This window comes from Mesoplodon bidens (assembly GCF_964165515.1).
Source record: "Mesoplodon bidens genome assembly, chromosome: 13".
Taxonomy (NCBI): domain Eukaryota; kingdom Metazoa; phylum Chordata; class Mammalia; order Artiodactyla; family Ziphiidae; genus Mesoplodon; species Mesoplodon bidens.
In genome coordinates this window covers 24,087,845-24,099,007 of record NC_138169.1, presented here as the reverse complement: position 1 = coordinate 24,099,007, position 11,163 = coordinate 24,087,845, and positions in this window count along the sequence as shown.

The window sequence follows — 11,163 nt, the reverse complement described above, 5'->3', positions numbered from 1 at the left end:
TAGGCACTTGAGGGCCTTGGCCCTCTGGCCCTCACTCTGTAGAAGTGCCCAGGCTCTATAGAGCTCTTTTGGGCAGTGTCTTCAGACCGAGCCTGTGCAGGGGGAAGGCAAGAGCTTGGGCAGGCTCTCTGGCTGAGGGAGTGGAGAACCTAGGGCTACTGTCTCGCTGGGCCTCACCATGGGTGTGCTGCGGGTGTCAGAGATTATGTTCCACTCTGACATGCTTCATGGCGTGTGTCGGGGGGTGGTCTTCTAGAGTCAGGGACAGGGTCAGGGCCTCTGGAGCCAAAGTCTGCAGCCCTAGGGGATAACTTGGTCCTGCCTGGGTGCATGTACATCCAAGGGCCATGGCAGGGGTGCCAGGGGAAGGCCGGAGAGCGGGCCCATCAGATATGGAAAAATCCTGGACTTCCCCGGTGGCGCAGTGGTTAAGGATCTGCCTGCCAGTGCAGGGGACACAGGTTCGAGCCCTGGTCCGGGAAGATCCCACATGCTGTGGAGCAGCTGAGCCTGTGCACCACAACTACTGAGCCTGCGCTCTAGAGCCCACGAGCCACAACTACGGAGCCCTCATGCCACAACTACTGAAGCCTGCGTGCCTAGAGCCCATGCTCCGTTAGAAGCCACCGCAATGAGAAGTGCGCCCACTGCAATGAAGGGTAGCCCCTGCTCACCACAACTAGAGAAAGCGTGCGCGCAGCAATGAAAACCCAACGCAGCCAAAAATAAATAAATAGGAAAAAAAAAAGATACGGAAAAATCCCTGGCAGTCATGCTGATGTGGAATTTTCCCCATTCCGGAGTCGCTCAGTAATGGCGGGGGCAGTGGGGCTCTGACGTGGCTTATGCCCCACTGGGTGGCCAGCTGGTTTTGCACTGCCCACAACTGGAGCTGAGCATTCTCATCTCCAGGCAGGCACTAATCCCCATCCTTGGGCCTGCTCCTCTGGGGTGAAGGAGGGAAGCCTGGGACTGGAAAGAGTCAGATCCTGAATGCGGCACCTGCATCCTGATGGCACTGTGCTCAGTGATGGGCACCTTGGAGAGGGGGCCGTCAGCTGAGACCTCCCAGTGGTATGACCACCCCTACTCCTCTCATCCACATTTCAGATGCCAAAAATGTGTCCCCAGTTTGCACTGACTTTAGAGCCAGAGGCCATATCTTCCAATGAATAAAGTTAAGCAGCTAGTGTAGCCTCCTCCTTTTTCCCAGAGCTGGGCTGCCCTCACCATCACCACGCCACCCCGTTTCCCAGGCACCCTCGAATCCTCTACGGAGCTGGGAGCTCGGCCGAGCCTCAGGGTCCGGCGGCAGGACAATGGTCCCGTTGGCACATCAGAGACAAACGCGCCTTGTTGGGCCAGCGGCGGGGGCGCGACGCTGCGCCCCGGCGCGCTGAATGCGGCTTCTGTGCGACCCGGGCAGGCGCGGAGGGGAGGGGAGGGGGCCGGGGCCCAGGGCGCCCATTGGCCGTGGCGCCGGAGGGGCTGGGCCAGGCTGGCGGCAGCACCTGGCCGGAGAGGGTGCGGCGGCGGCGGGGGCGGGAACATGGTCCAGGCCCGGCAGAGCTGGGGGACCCGGCGGGTACGCCCCGCCGCCTTAGTAAGCGCCCGGGCGGCGCGGCCCGGGGCCGAGCCTGCACGCCAAGGCCGAGAAGGACTGGGACAAGGTACGTCCTGGGGGCCCAGCACCCATCACCAGATTGCGTCCTGCCTCAGTCTACCCCCTGGGGTCCAGGCCCGCGCTGCCCACGCCCGGAACTGGGGCTGCGCACGCCAGACTCTAGACCTGAGTGGTGAGGGAGTGCTACACTACCGCTTCAGGGTCCACGCACCTGTCCTGGCTGACAGAGGGTGGGAAGGCTGGGGCCTGCGGGGGCCGTGGGGGGGGGTGCGCAGGTTGGTGCTCGCCCGGCCCTTGGTTTCTTCCCCAGGGTCCCATTTCCAGGGTTTACCCAGTCCTTGGACTTGGGGCGGGTGGGGCTGGAGCTGGGCTGGAACTGGGAGTTCATTAATCATTAATCTTGGACATGGTGCCAGAGCCCTGGGAGAGGAGGGGCAGGGATCTTCCCTCTTCCCACCAGCCCTCCCCAGAAGAGGGGCCGTCAGAGCAGGGGCTGGGCATCAGGGTAAAAGATGGATCTTCTCTGCCTGGGGAAGGCCCTGTCCTCTACCACTTAGGGGGCAAGGCCACCAAGGAAAGGCTTGTGGGAGTGGGATAAACTGGTATCCAGGAATGGCCCCGTAGGTAACCCAACAGTTCCCTTGTTCCCTGGACCAGTGCTCAGAAAGGAGGTCCAGCTTGGTCTGCCCCCGTTGGTGCCAAGCCAAGGTGCTTTGGTAACATTACAGAACAAGGCTGTGGTTCCTTCCCAGCGGGGACCCCCTCCCACCTGCCTAGAGCAGGAGAGGTGATGGGCACACATCTGGCTGCAGTAACCCACACCAGTGGGAGGGAGGGAGAGAGGGCGGCAGGCCTGACACCTGATCACCTGGGTTGCCCCGGTGACAGGTGCCATGGAAATCCTCAGGAGGACAGTCCAGTTGGGAGAATCCAACCTCTGCCTTTGCAAAGAGGGTGACCTAAGGCCCAGAGAGGGTAAGGCCATGGGCAGGCCTGAGCTGGAGCAGCCCATGTGCTGCTGCACTGTCCCTTGCCCCTCAGAGGAGGCATTGTTACTAACCCTATTATCCAAGGGGGGGAACTGAGGTTCAGGGGGATTCGGTGACTTGCCCAAGGTCACATAGTTCAAATGTGGCTAAACTGACTCCAAATTCAGTGACTTGCCCGAGTCCCCATTTCAGGACCCCAGCCTTGCTCAAGATCTGTCTGCCCTTCTGGGGTCCTAGCCTCTTAGACCTTCCATGGCTGCCCCCAGCCCCCAGCTCAGGACCCCTCCCCCCTTGCCTCCCTAGCTCCCAGCTCTGCCTGACACTCAGGGGGTGGGCAGGCTGCTACCCTGGGAGCAGAGACAACGGAGCCCTGTTCCCAGCTGCCACCTCGGACTGCTTCCTCCCTGCTTCTCACTTGGGCAGAGCCCTGCCTGAAGGAATCCCTGTGGACAAAGAAGCACGCCTGCCTCCTGTGCATCCCCTTGTCTGATGCGCATGGGTCTGATATTTGAGGGCATGGGTCCAATCCAGCAAGAGAGGAGTGTGCCCTTCCCTCTAGGTTTTAGGGGACTAATTGTGTCACCCTGGTGAAAGAGGCAATGATTAACCTGGGAGAACGATACACAGATGTTGGAATTCCAGGCATGGCAACAGGCTTGTGAAGGGCTTCTTGCTTCCCTCAGACTGAGCAAGGAATATGGACCATCCCTGTTTAGGAGCCCTGTCCTCCTCCAGACAGGGAGGGCAGGATGAAGCAGAGCGCCCACGGAGGTCAGCAGGCTGGGGTCAGGGGAACAGCCAGGTGAGGAGTGATGGTTCAGACGAAGCGGGGTTCCAGAGGAAACATGCTTTCCTACCTGCCAGCCCCAGGGCAGAGATGGGGTATGGCTTGGGCACCCCCAGATCTGATCCCAGTGGTGCCCAGACTTGCCATGGGACCCTAGGCAAGTCCTTCTCTCTCTGTGCCTTGATTTTCTCAGATGTGAAATCTGGGAGTCAGGGACCTTGGGTCTGGAGCATGGGAAGTATGGGTGCTTGAATGGGGAGGGTGGCTCTCCAGGAGATGGTACTGGCGGGTCCTGCCTCTCCTGCCAGGTGGATCTAGAAGGGTCATGATAATAACCCGAGGTGTGTGCAAAGGGCTCCTTAGGCCTCATCCCGTTTGATGCTCACAGCAAACCCGTGAGAAGTTTGAAGTATCCTCATTTGTTAGGAAACCAAGGCTCAGAGAGGGGAGGTCACCTGCCCAAGGTCGCCCAGCTGGGGAGCTGGGATTTATAGGCAGACCTCTCCAGGATTAGCGAGGCGGGCGGGCAGATCCAGGGCATTGTGCATAGCAAGTGCTCAGCACCTTTTAAAAAACCTTTATATTTTACATATTTTTATGCAAACAAGTGCATGATATCCCTTTAAAAAACATTTCAGTCATGCTAGAAGGTATGGAGAATGATACTACCAACTCTCACATACTCACCTGGGGGGTTCTCGGTGATTTTGAAGCTAATAAAGAAGGGACTGACTACTTGCTTAACTTGTGTTTTGCCACTCTTCAGTTAGAGCTACTTTGGGGCGACTCAAATCTGCCATCAGGAGGGGTGGTGATTTTGCCTGAACAAAGCAGCGAGGCAAGACCTGTGGGCTTGCTCGTAGTTCTGAGCCTCGGTGTCCCCGCCGTCACATGAGCTAGCAGGTGACACTAAGCGTGTCTGTGTGGTTGCCATTTGGAACCGTGGAAATAGGTGATTGACCCCACAAGATCAAAATGTCTTCTGAGTCATCAAAGAACATTGCCCTCTTAATCAGCTGCCAGGCCTGGTACCCAGCTGCAGCCATTCCCCCAGCCAAGGGGGCAGTAGGAGAAAGATGTCAGGGCTCCTTGACAAGTTTGGAGGTGGTCCTGAAAGCTGAAGTGCCCCTCGGGAGATCCTCCCCATCTCTACTCCAGCACCCCCTCCAGAGGGTGTCAGAGGGAGGAAGCTTTCAGATTCTTGCCAGTCAGTCCCCCGGCGCTCCTGGAGGGAGGGCCAACCTCTCCATCTGCACCGTCAACTGTGCAGCTCACACTTTCCAGCTTCTTCTTTGTCCCAGACCCTTGCTGTCTCTTCCCCATTTTAGGACACTGAGGTTCAGAGAGGGCAGCATGCCTGCCGTGGTCACACAACAAGGTGGGGCATGGTTCAGACTAGCCACGGTTCCCTCCTCCTCCAGCCAGACTGCAATTTTTCAAAATGGAAACATCGTTATTTTTAATTTTAATTTTTTCCAAAGTAATACAGACTCTTTGTAAAACAAAATTACATGTGTGTAAGTATATATTTATGTGTGTGTATGTGTGTACATATATGTGTGTATATATTTTTTTACTTCATTATATATTATGGGCATCATTTTAATGAGGACATATTAGACCATTTGGATGAATGTCACATATTTTTAACCATCCCCTCTTGTTGGACACTTAGGTTGTTTCTATTTTTCCCCTTCTCTAAATAATACTACAATGAACATCTTTGTGCTCCGTCTCAGATCTCTTGTTAGATTTTCTTCTTTGAACAAATTCCCACAGGTAGAAGTGCTGGGTCTGAGGATGGGCACTTTGAGAGCTATAACAGTTGCTGTCAAATATGCATTCTAAGCACTGTAAGGAGAGTCTTTCTGCTCTATTCTTAAAGTCTCCATTGTCCCCGTAAGATTCTCTTCCAGCCACAGGAAACAGCCCTAGGACACCCTCACTCCACCACCATCTCTGCCAGAGCCCTGTTCCTATGTGTGCGCACTGAACAAACAGCATGGATGCCCATCAGGCAGGGAATGGTTCACAGGAGCAGTGGTTCCACAGAATGTTCTGCAGCCGATGTCTTTGGAGGCCTTTATCTCCTTGGGGGGCTCTTTCCCTCCCTGTTCCCGTAAGTGCAGGGGTCTTGTCCTTCCTCACCCTTTCCCTGGTGACTCTGTCTCCTCCTCTGGCCTCAATTTCCACCTCTGTGCCCATGGCCCCAACCTCTCTCCCCCGAGATCTCCTGTGCTCTAAGCAGGGGCTCCTCCTGCTCTTTGCACATTCTACGGGCATCCTACACATCCCCCAGACTCAATGTATCCTAAACTGGAACTGACACTGTCCCTCTAACCCCAATACTAAACTTGCCCCTCTCATAGCCTCCCCTAACTCAGGAACTAGCTCCACTCCCAGCCAGCCAGTTAGCCCAGCAGAGATTCTTTCCTTCCCTTTTCCATACCCTGTCACCCACCAAATGCTGTCCATGCCATGACCTACAGATGGTCCCAGTCTGTTCCCAGACTTCTCCTTGGTCCAGGTCCCTTCACACCTGGACAGCTGTAACAGCCACCATCTAGGTGTGCCTGCTTCTCCCGCTCCTTCCCACCCCTACACTTCATTCTCTATCCGGCAGCCTGATGGGAAGCCCATCTCCTCACTCTTCTTCTGAAGACCCTCCCAGGGCTCCCCACTGCTGACAGGATCCAAGGCAGATTCCTTAGCATGTTTCCTGAGGCCCTGAATGTCCTGCCTGCCCCTGCCCCCTTTCTGGCTGTACTGCTAATCTCCTTTGCCCACCCAACCTCTGACATGCACACATACTGGGCACTCCCAAACAGGTTGAATGTTTGTTAGTTTTTCAATTGCCCTGGGCCTTTGCACATGCTCTTCTCTTTGCCTGCTTATTCTAGGGTAACAGGTGTGTTAGTTAATGCTAGCTGTTGTAACAGATAAGCCCCAAGTTTTAAAAGGCTTAACACAATGGCAGTTTAGTTGTCATTTTCCTGAATCCAATCAGGTGTTTGGTGAGCAGGGATGCAGAGACCCAGGTTCCTCCCATCTCATGGCCCTGCCCACCTCCAGATCCTTAGAGACCCCCCGCATTCATCCAGCAAGTGGGAAAGGAGGCCGCAGAGAAGATCTGACCACTTAACCTCATCAGCTCTCATTCTGCTCATATTCCACTGGCCAGAATTCAGTCACATGAGGACACTGAACTGCAAAGGAGAATGGAAAATGTAGTTTAGCCATGTACCCAGGGAGAAAGGGAATTAACTGCCTTTGGAAATTGGAAAACACACTGTAGCTTCTGCCGCTGGGGCCCCCTATCCCAGCAAGTCTCCCTGGCCACGCTCCTCCCGCCTCCAGGCTGGATCAGGTGTTTTCTCTGTGCTCCAGGAATCCCTGCCAGTGTGTCCTCTATCACAGCTTCCGCAGCTGTCAGCTTGCTCCTCTCTCACATCCAGCACTGAGAGCCCGAGCTCCGTGCACCAGGCATCATGCACCCCAGTGCTGGGCACAGTGCAGGTGCTCAGTAAATACCTGCAGAACAGATCAATTTAAAACTCATTGTGATCACAAAACAATGTCCACAATCTATTGATATGTGAAAAAAACAAAATGTGCTCCCCAACAGAGACCCCTCCTATTACCTCTATGGATAGACAGAAAAAATGTGAGGAGGCTTGTGCCGAAGCTTTAAGGGTGCTGCCCTCTGGGGATGGAGCTCTTTTCACTGTCCTCTTTATATTTTTCTGTAATTGTCTGAACTTTTTTTCATTGAGCATGTGCTGCTTTTATAATTACAACAATTTTTTTCCGGTGGGGGCAGAACCAGCCGGAGCCGACGTCACTGACACTGGGGGAAGAGACCCCTCTGGCAGGGCTGGAGGCACAGGTTCTGCAATCAATGCTCCCACTCTGGAAAGCTTGGCTTCACATGGCTCTTCTTTTCTTTTTTAAAATTTATTTTATTGAAGTATAGTTGATTTACAATGTCGTGTGAGTTTCTGGTGTATAGCAAAGTGATTCAGTTATATACATATATATTCCTTTCATATTCTTTTTCATTATGGTTTATTACAGGATATTGAATATAGTTCCCTGTGCTATACAGTAGGACCTTGTTGCTTATCCATTCTATATATAATAGTTTGCATCTTCTAATCCCAAACATTTCTTACTTTAGAAAATGCTTTTATTGAGGTGTTTTCTTCATACTTCCCCAATGCTTACTAAATATGTAAAAAATCAGAGTAGTGTTATGTCATAGCTTTTGATAAAAGCAATGAAAAGAGCCAAAGTTCTTGAGATATTTTTAGAACAGTAATGAGTCACATTTTCCTCTTTACACATCAGGATGCTGTTGTTTTATTGAGTTGCCCTTGTCTCAGACTTAAACTATCTTGAACTATTATCATGTTGTAATTGAGATAAAAGAGGAATTCGCTTTGCATCAGCACTAATTGGTTTATCAATATCCTGTACCATTTACATTTTAAAACTGAATGTCTGTAAGATGATAAGGCATATCTGTACAAAGCCTCGCTACTGGTAGTGTATAGGAAGCTGTTCAGAGTGTTATGTCTGTATTATAGCCAGTTTTAGGCTATGGGTCACTTACCATAATTGAAAAACTAGTTACTAGTAACTTGTCCAGCCTCTAGACTAATTTTATGGAAGAGGAAATGTAAATTTCCGGAAGAAAAATTGCATACAAAATTAATTGGTGGGGGCTTCCCTGGTGGCGCAGTGGTTGAGAGTCCACCTGCCGATGCAGGGGACACGGGTTCGTGCCCCGGTCCAGGAGGATCCCACATGCCGTGGAGCGGCTGGGCCCGTGAGCCATGGCCGCTGAGCCTGCGTGTCTGGAGCCTGTGCTCCACAACGGGAGAGGCCACAACAGTGAGAGGTCCACATACCACAAAAAAAAAAAAAAAATTAATTGGTGTTGACAATAGGATTAGAGCATTAGTATGCATTTGCATCTTTAGAATTTCATCTTCATTTTTCTGGATGTTAATGAATATATAATAAAAAAGTAAAAGCCTATGTTATGCTACACTGAAATTTCCCTCTATCTTTGCCAGTTTATCTTATATTCCGCTTCTTACTTTGAGTGTCACTGGATCAGAATGTTCCTTAGGCATCCTCTAGCATGCCTCAAATAATTTTCCTAGCAAAACTCTTATTAGATGATCATTTGCCATTCTAAAATGAAGTTTTTGTACCGTTAGTGCTTGTGGAAGTCTAACCCCAAAGGCCAGCTAATAAAGAACTGTATGAAAATCAGTTGAATCAAATTAATTGAATAAAATGTATACAATGCAATGTATACACTGGCTACTAGAGTAGGGTTGTTATCAAAGAGGAAAGGAAGTGATCAAATTCCAAATAGAAATATTAAGAGCAGAAGCAACAAATAGATTTTTCCTTATTGTTGGCCTTGATCCACTATGACAAAAACAATATTTAGAAATATGAAACTTTCAATGTTTAATTTTTTCAAAACTATATATTACTGTTACAGATATATATGTGTGTCAATAAAATATTTATGTGGCTCTTCTTTACTAGCTTCCCACTCTTCCCACGATCTCACCTCTTGCTCAGAAGCTTTCACTCCACTCCTCCATAGACGAGGTTCTTACCCCTGTGTGACACTGGGCTTGTCACTTCCCCTCCTTGTGCCTCAGCTTCCTCATCTACAATAAAGTGGGGGACCTAAGGGCTCCCTTCAAAGATTATGAGGGTGCATGATGCATGAGGAGTCCTGAGCACAGAAGTGGACTGTGGTCCAGACTCCATGCTCATAAACCAGCATGTCTGCTATTTGATGCCAGCTCTGCCCCGAGTTTCTCCCATGCATCCGTCTTCAAGCTAGCTCAGCCCAGAAAAGATAAAACATCTCTATCCCGTGCCCTGGACCTGGTTCAGCACTCAGGGAGATCAGGACTCTGGGCCTCCCCTGTTTCGTGGGGGCTTGCCGGGCTGCTCCCCGGCTGGGTGGGGCTTTGGGGGAAAGAGCATTCAGAGCACACTGTCAGATGCTTGCTGCTCCTTGGGAGGGACTGGCAGCTGCTCGTCCTATGAAAGTGCTCGATGTGGGATAAATGACCGTCACAGTAGTAATTATTAATAACTGATGGTGATACCTGGGTCCCTAGAGCCCCACGCGTGGGCCATGGTGGGAGCTCTGGGCATCAGTGCTGACGGGAGGATGTGGGGGGCTTTTCTGGGCACCCTCTGTCCATGGGCAAGGCTGAGCGAGAACAGACCTGAACCCAGCTAAGAACAGGATGCGAGAGATTCCAGTGCCTGGGCTGAGCCCGAGGGCCTCTGGCCCCTAGAACTGCCTCTTCCTACGGAGACCTTGGGAAGGATCAGCATCTCTGATCGGCCCAAATCCCTCAAGGCTGGTCCAGGGTGTCCGGTGCCACCATCCCTCTCACAGGGTGGAGGCAGGACAGGCAGGATTCCGTAATGTACTTCTTTGATGAAGGATTTGGAGGTCAGAGAGGTGGAATCTCATCAGACTCAGTACCTCCCAGCCCTGGTCAGGTACTCTTCCTCCAGGGGGCCTTCCAGGTTGAGGTGCTTGCTCTCTGGGCTCTCACAGATTTTAGACAAACCTTGGTCTCAGGTTGTGTCTTGGCATCTTTAAGCCCTAGAGTTTGGTAAGTCGCTGTTTTGACTCTGGTTCTGTCTGCTCTTTGCTAACTGTGTGACCTTGGACAGGTGAGTTCACCTCTCTGAGCTTTGGTCTTTACCTGGGGAGTGGCTAACAGTGGTACTTGACTCATAGGGTAGCTGTGAGACTTAAATGAGATGTGATTGGAGGAGAAATTAGCTTCCCCAAACTCACCTGCCTCCCTGTCCCTCCCGTGGCCTTCAAGCCAGTCCCAGGCTCTCTGCCGGGCTCTGCGGCTGCTTGTCCTTGGCCCAAGGACACCAGGGACCTTGCTGAGCCCTTGGATAAAGGAGCTACCTGGCTGCTGAGGTCCAGAGAGGGTTGGGGACCACCCAGGGGGCAGAGGGCCAGGGCAGCACCTGCAGGGTACAGGGACATGCCACCTGCTCTACCCAGGGAGGGAACTCATGAATATTCACACCCACTAGAGCATGAGGGAGCCAGCCAGCACACTCCTGGGTGTCATTGGAGCGTTCCTGTTTCCCAGTGACCGCAGAGGCAGCCGGGGAGTCAGATGTGGCTCAGTCAGGGAGAGGAAAGGGGCATCCAGACACGGCCGGAGGTGAGTGTGTCTTCCTCTGTCCCGCGCACGGGCCCCTGGGGGGAGCAGGACACCCTGGGACTGAGGCCTGCCTGGTGGTGATGCTCTAGGCCAGAAGGTTCACCATCCCAGGCTCGGTTTCCCCGTATGCATGCTGTGGGGGATGAGTCCTGTTTCTCCTTTGTTCCCTGGAGTGCGCTGGTCTAGCCAAACAGGAGGATTGCTGGGCCTGGCCTGGAGCCAGCCGTTGGCACAGACGGAGGGTGATGTGGCTAGGGTAACCCAGAAGGAGAGGAATAGATAGGGTGAGCTAGGGAGCGGGGATGGTCTGCCCTGAGTGCCTGGGACTGTTATCACCATAGCAGAGGAAAAAGACTCAGGTTCTGGCCCTGTCTTTGCTACTGCTGCACTGTGTGACCTTGATGGTGGCTCTGCCGTTTCTAAGCCTCAGACTCCCTGCTGCACTGTCTTCCAGGCTACAGGCCATGAGGCTCGGGCCAGGCTGAGATTGTCCTTGGTACCCCATGGACTTAGACCTGGGAC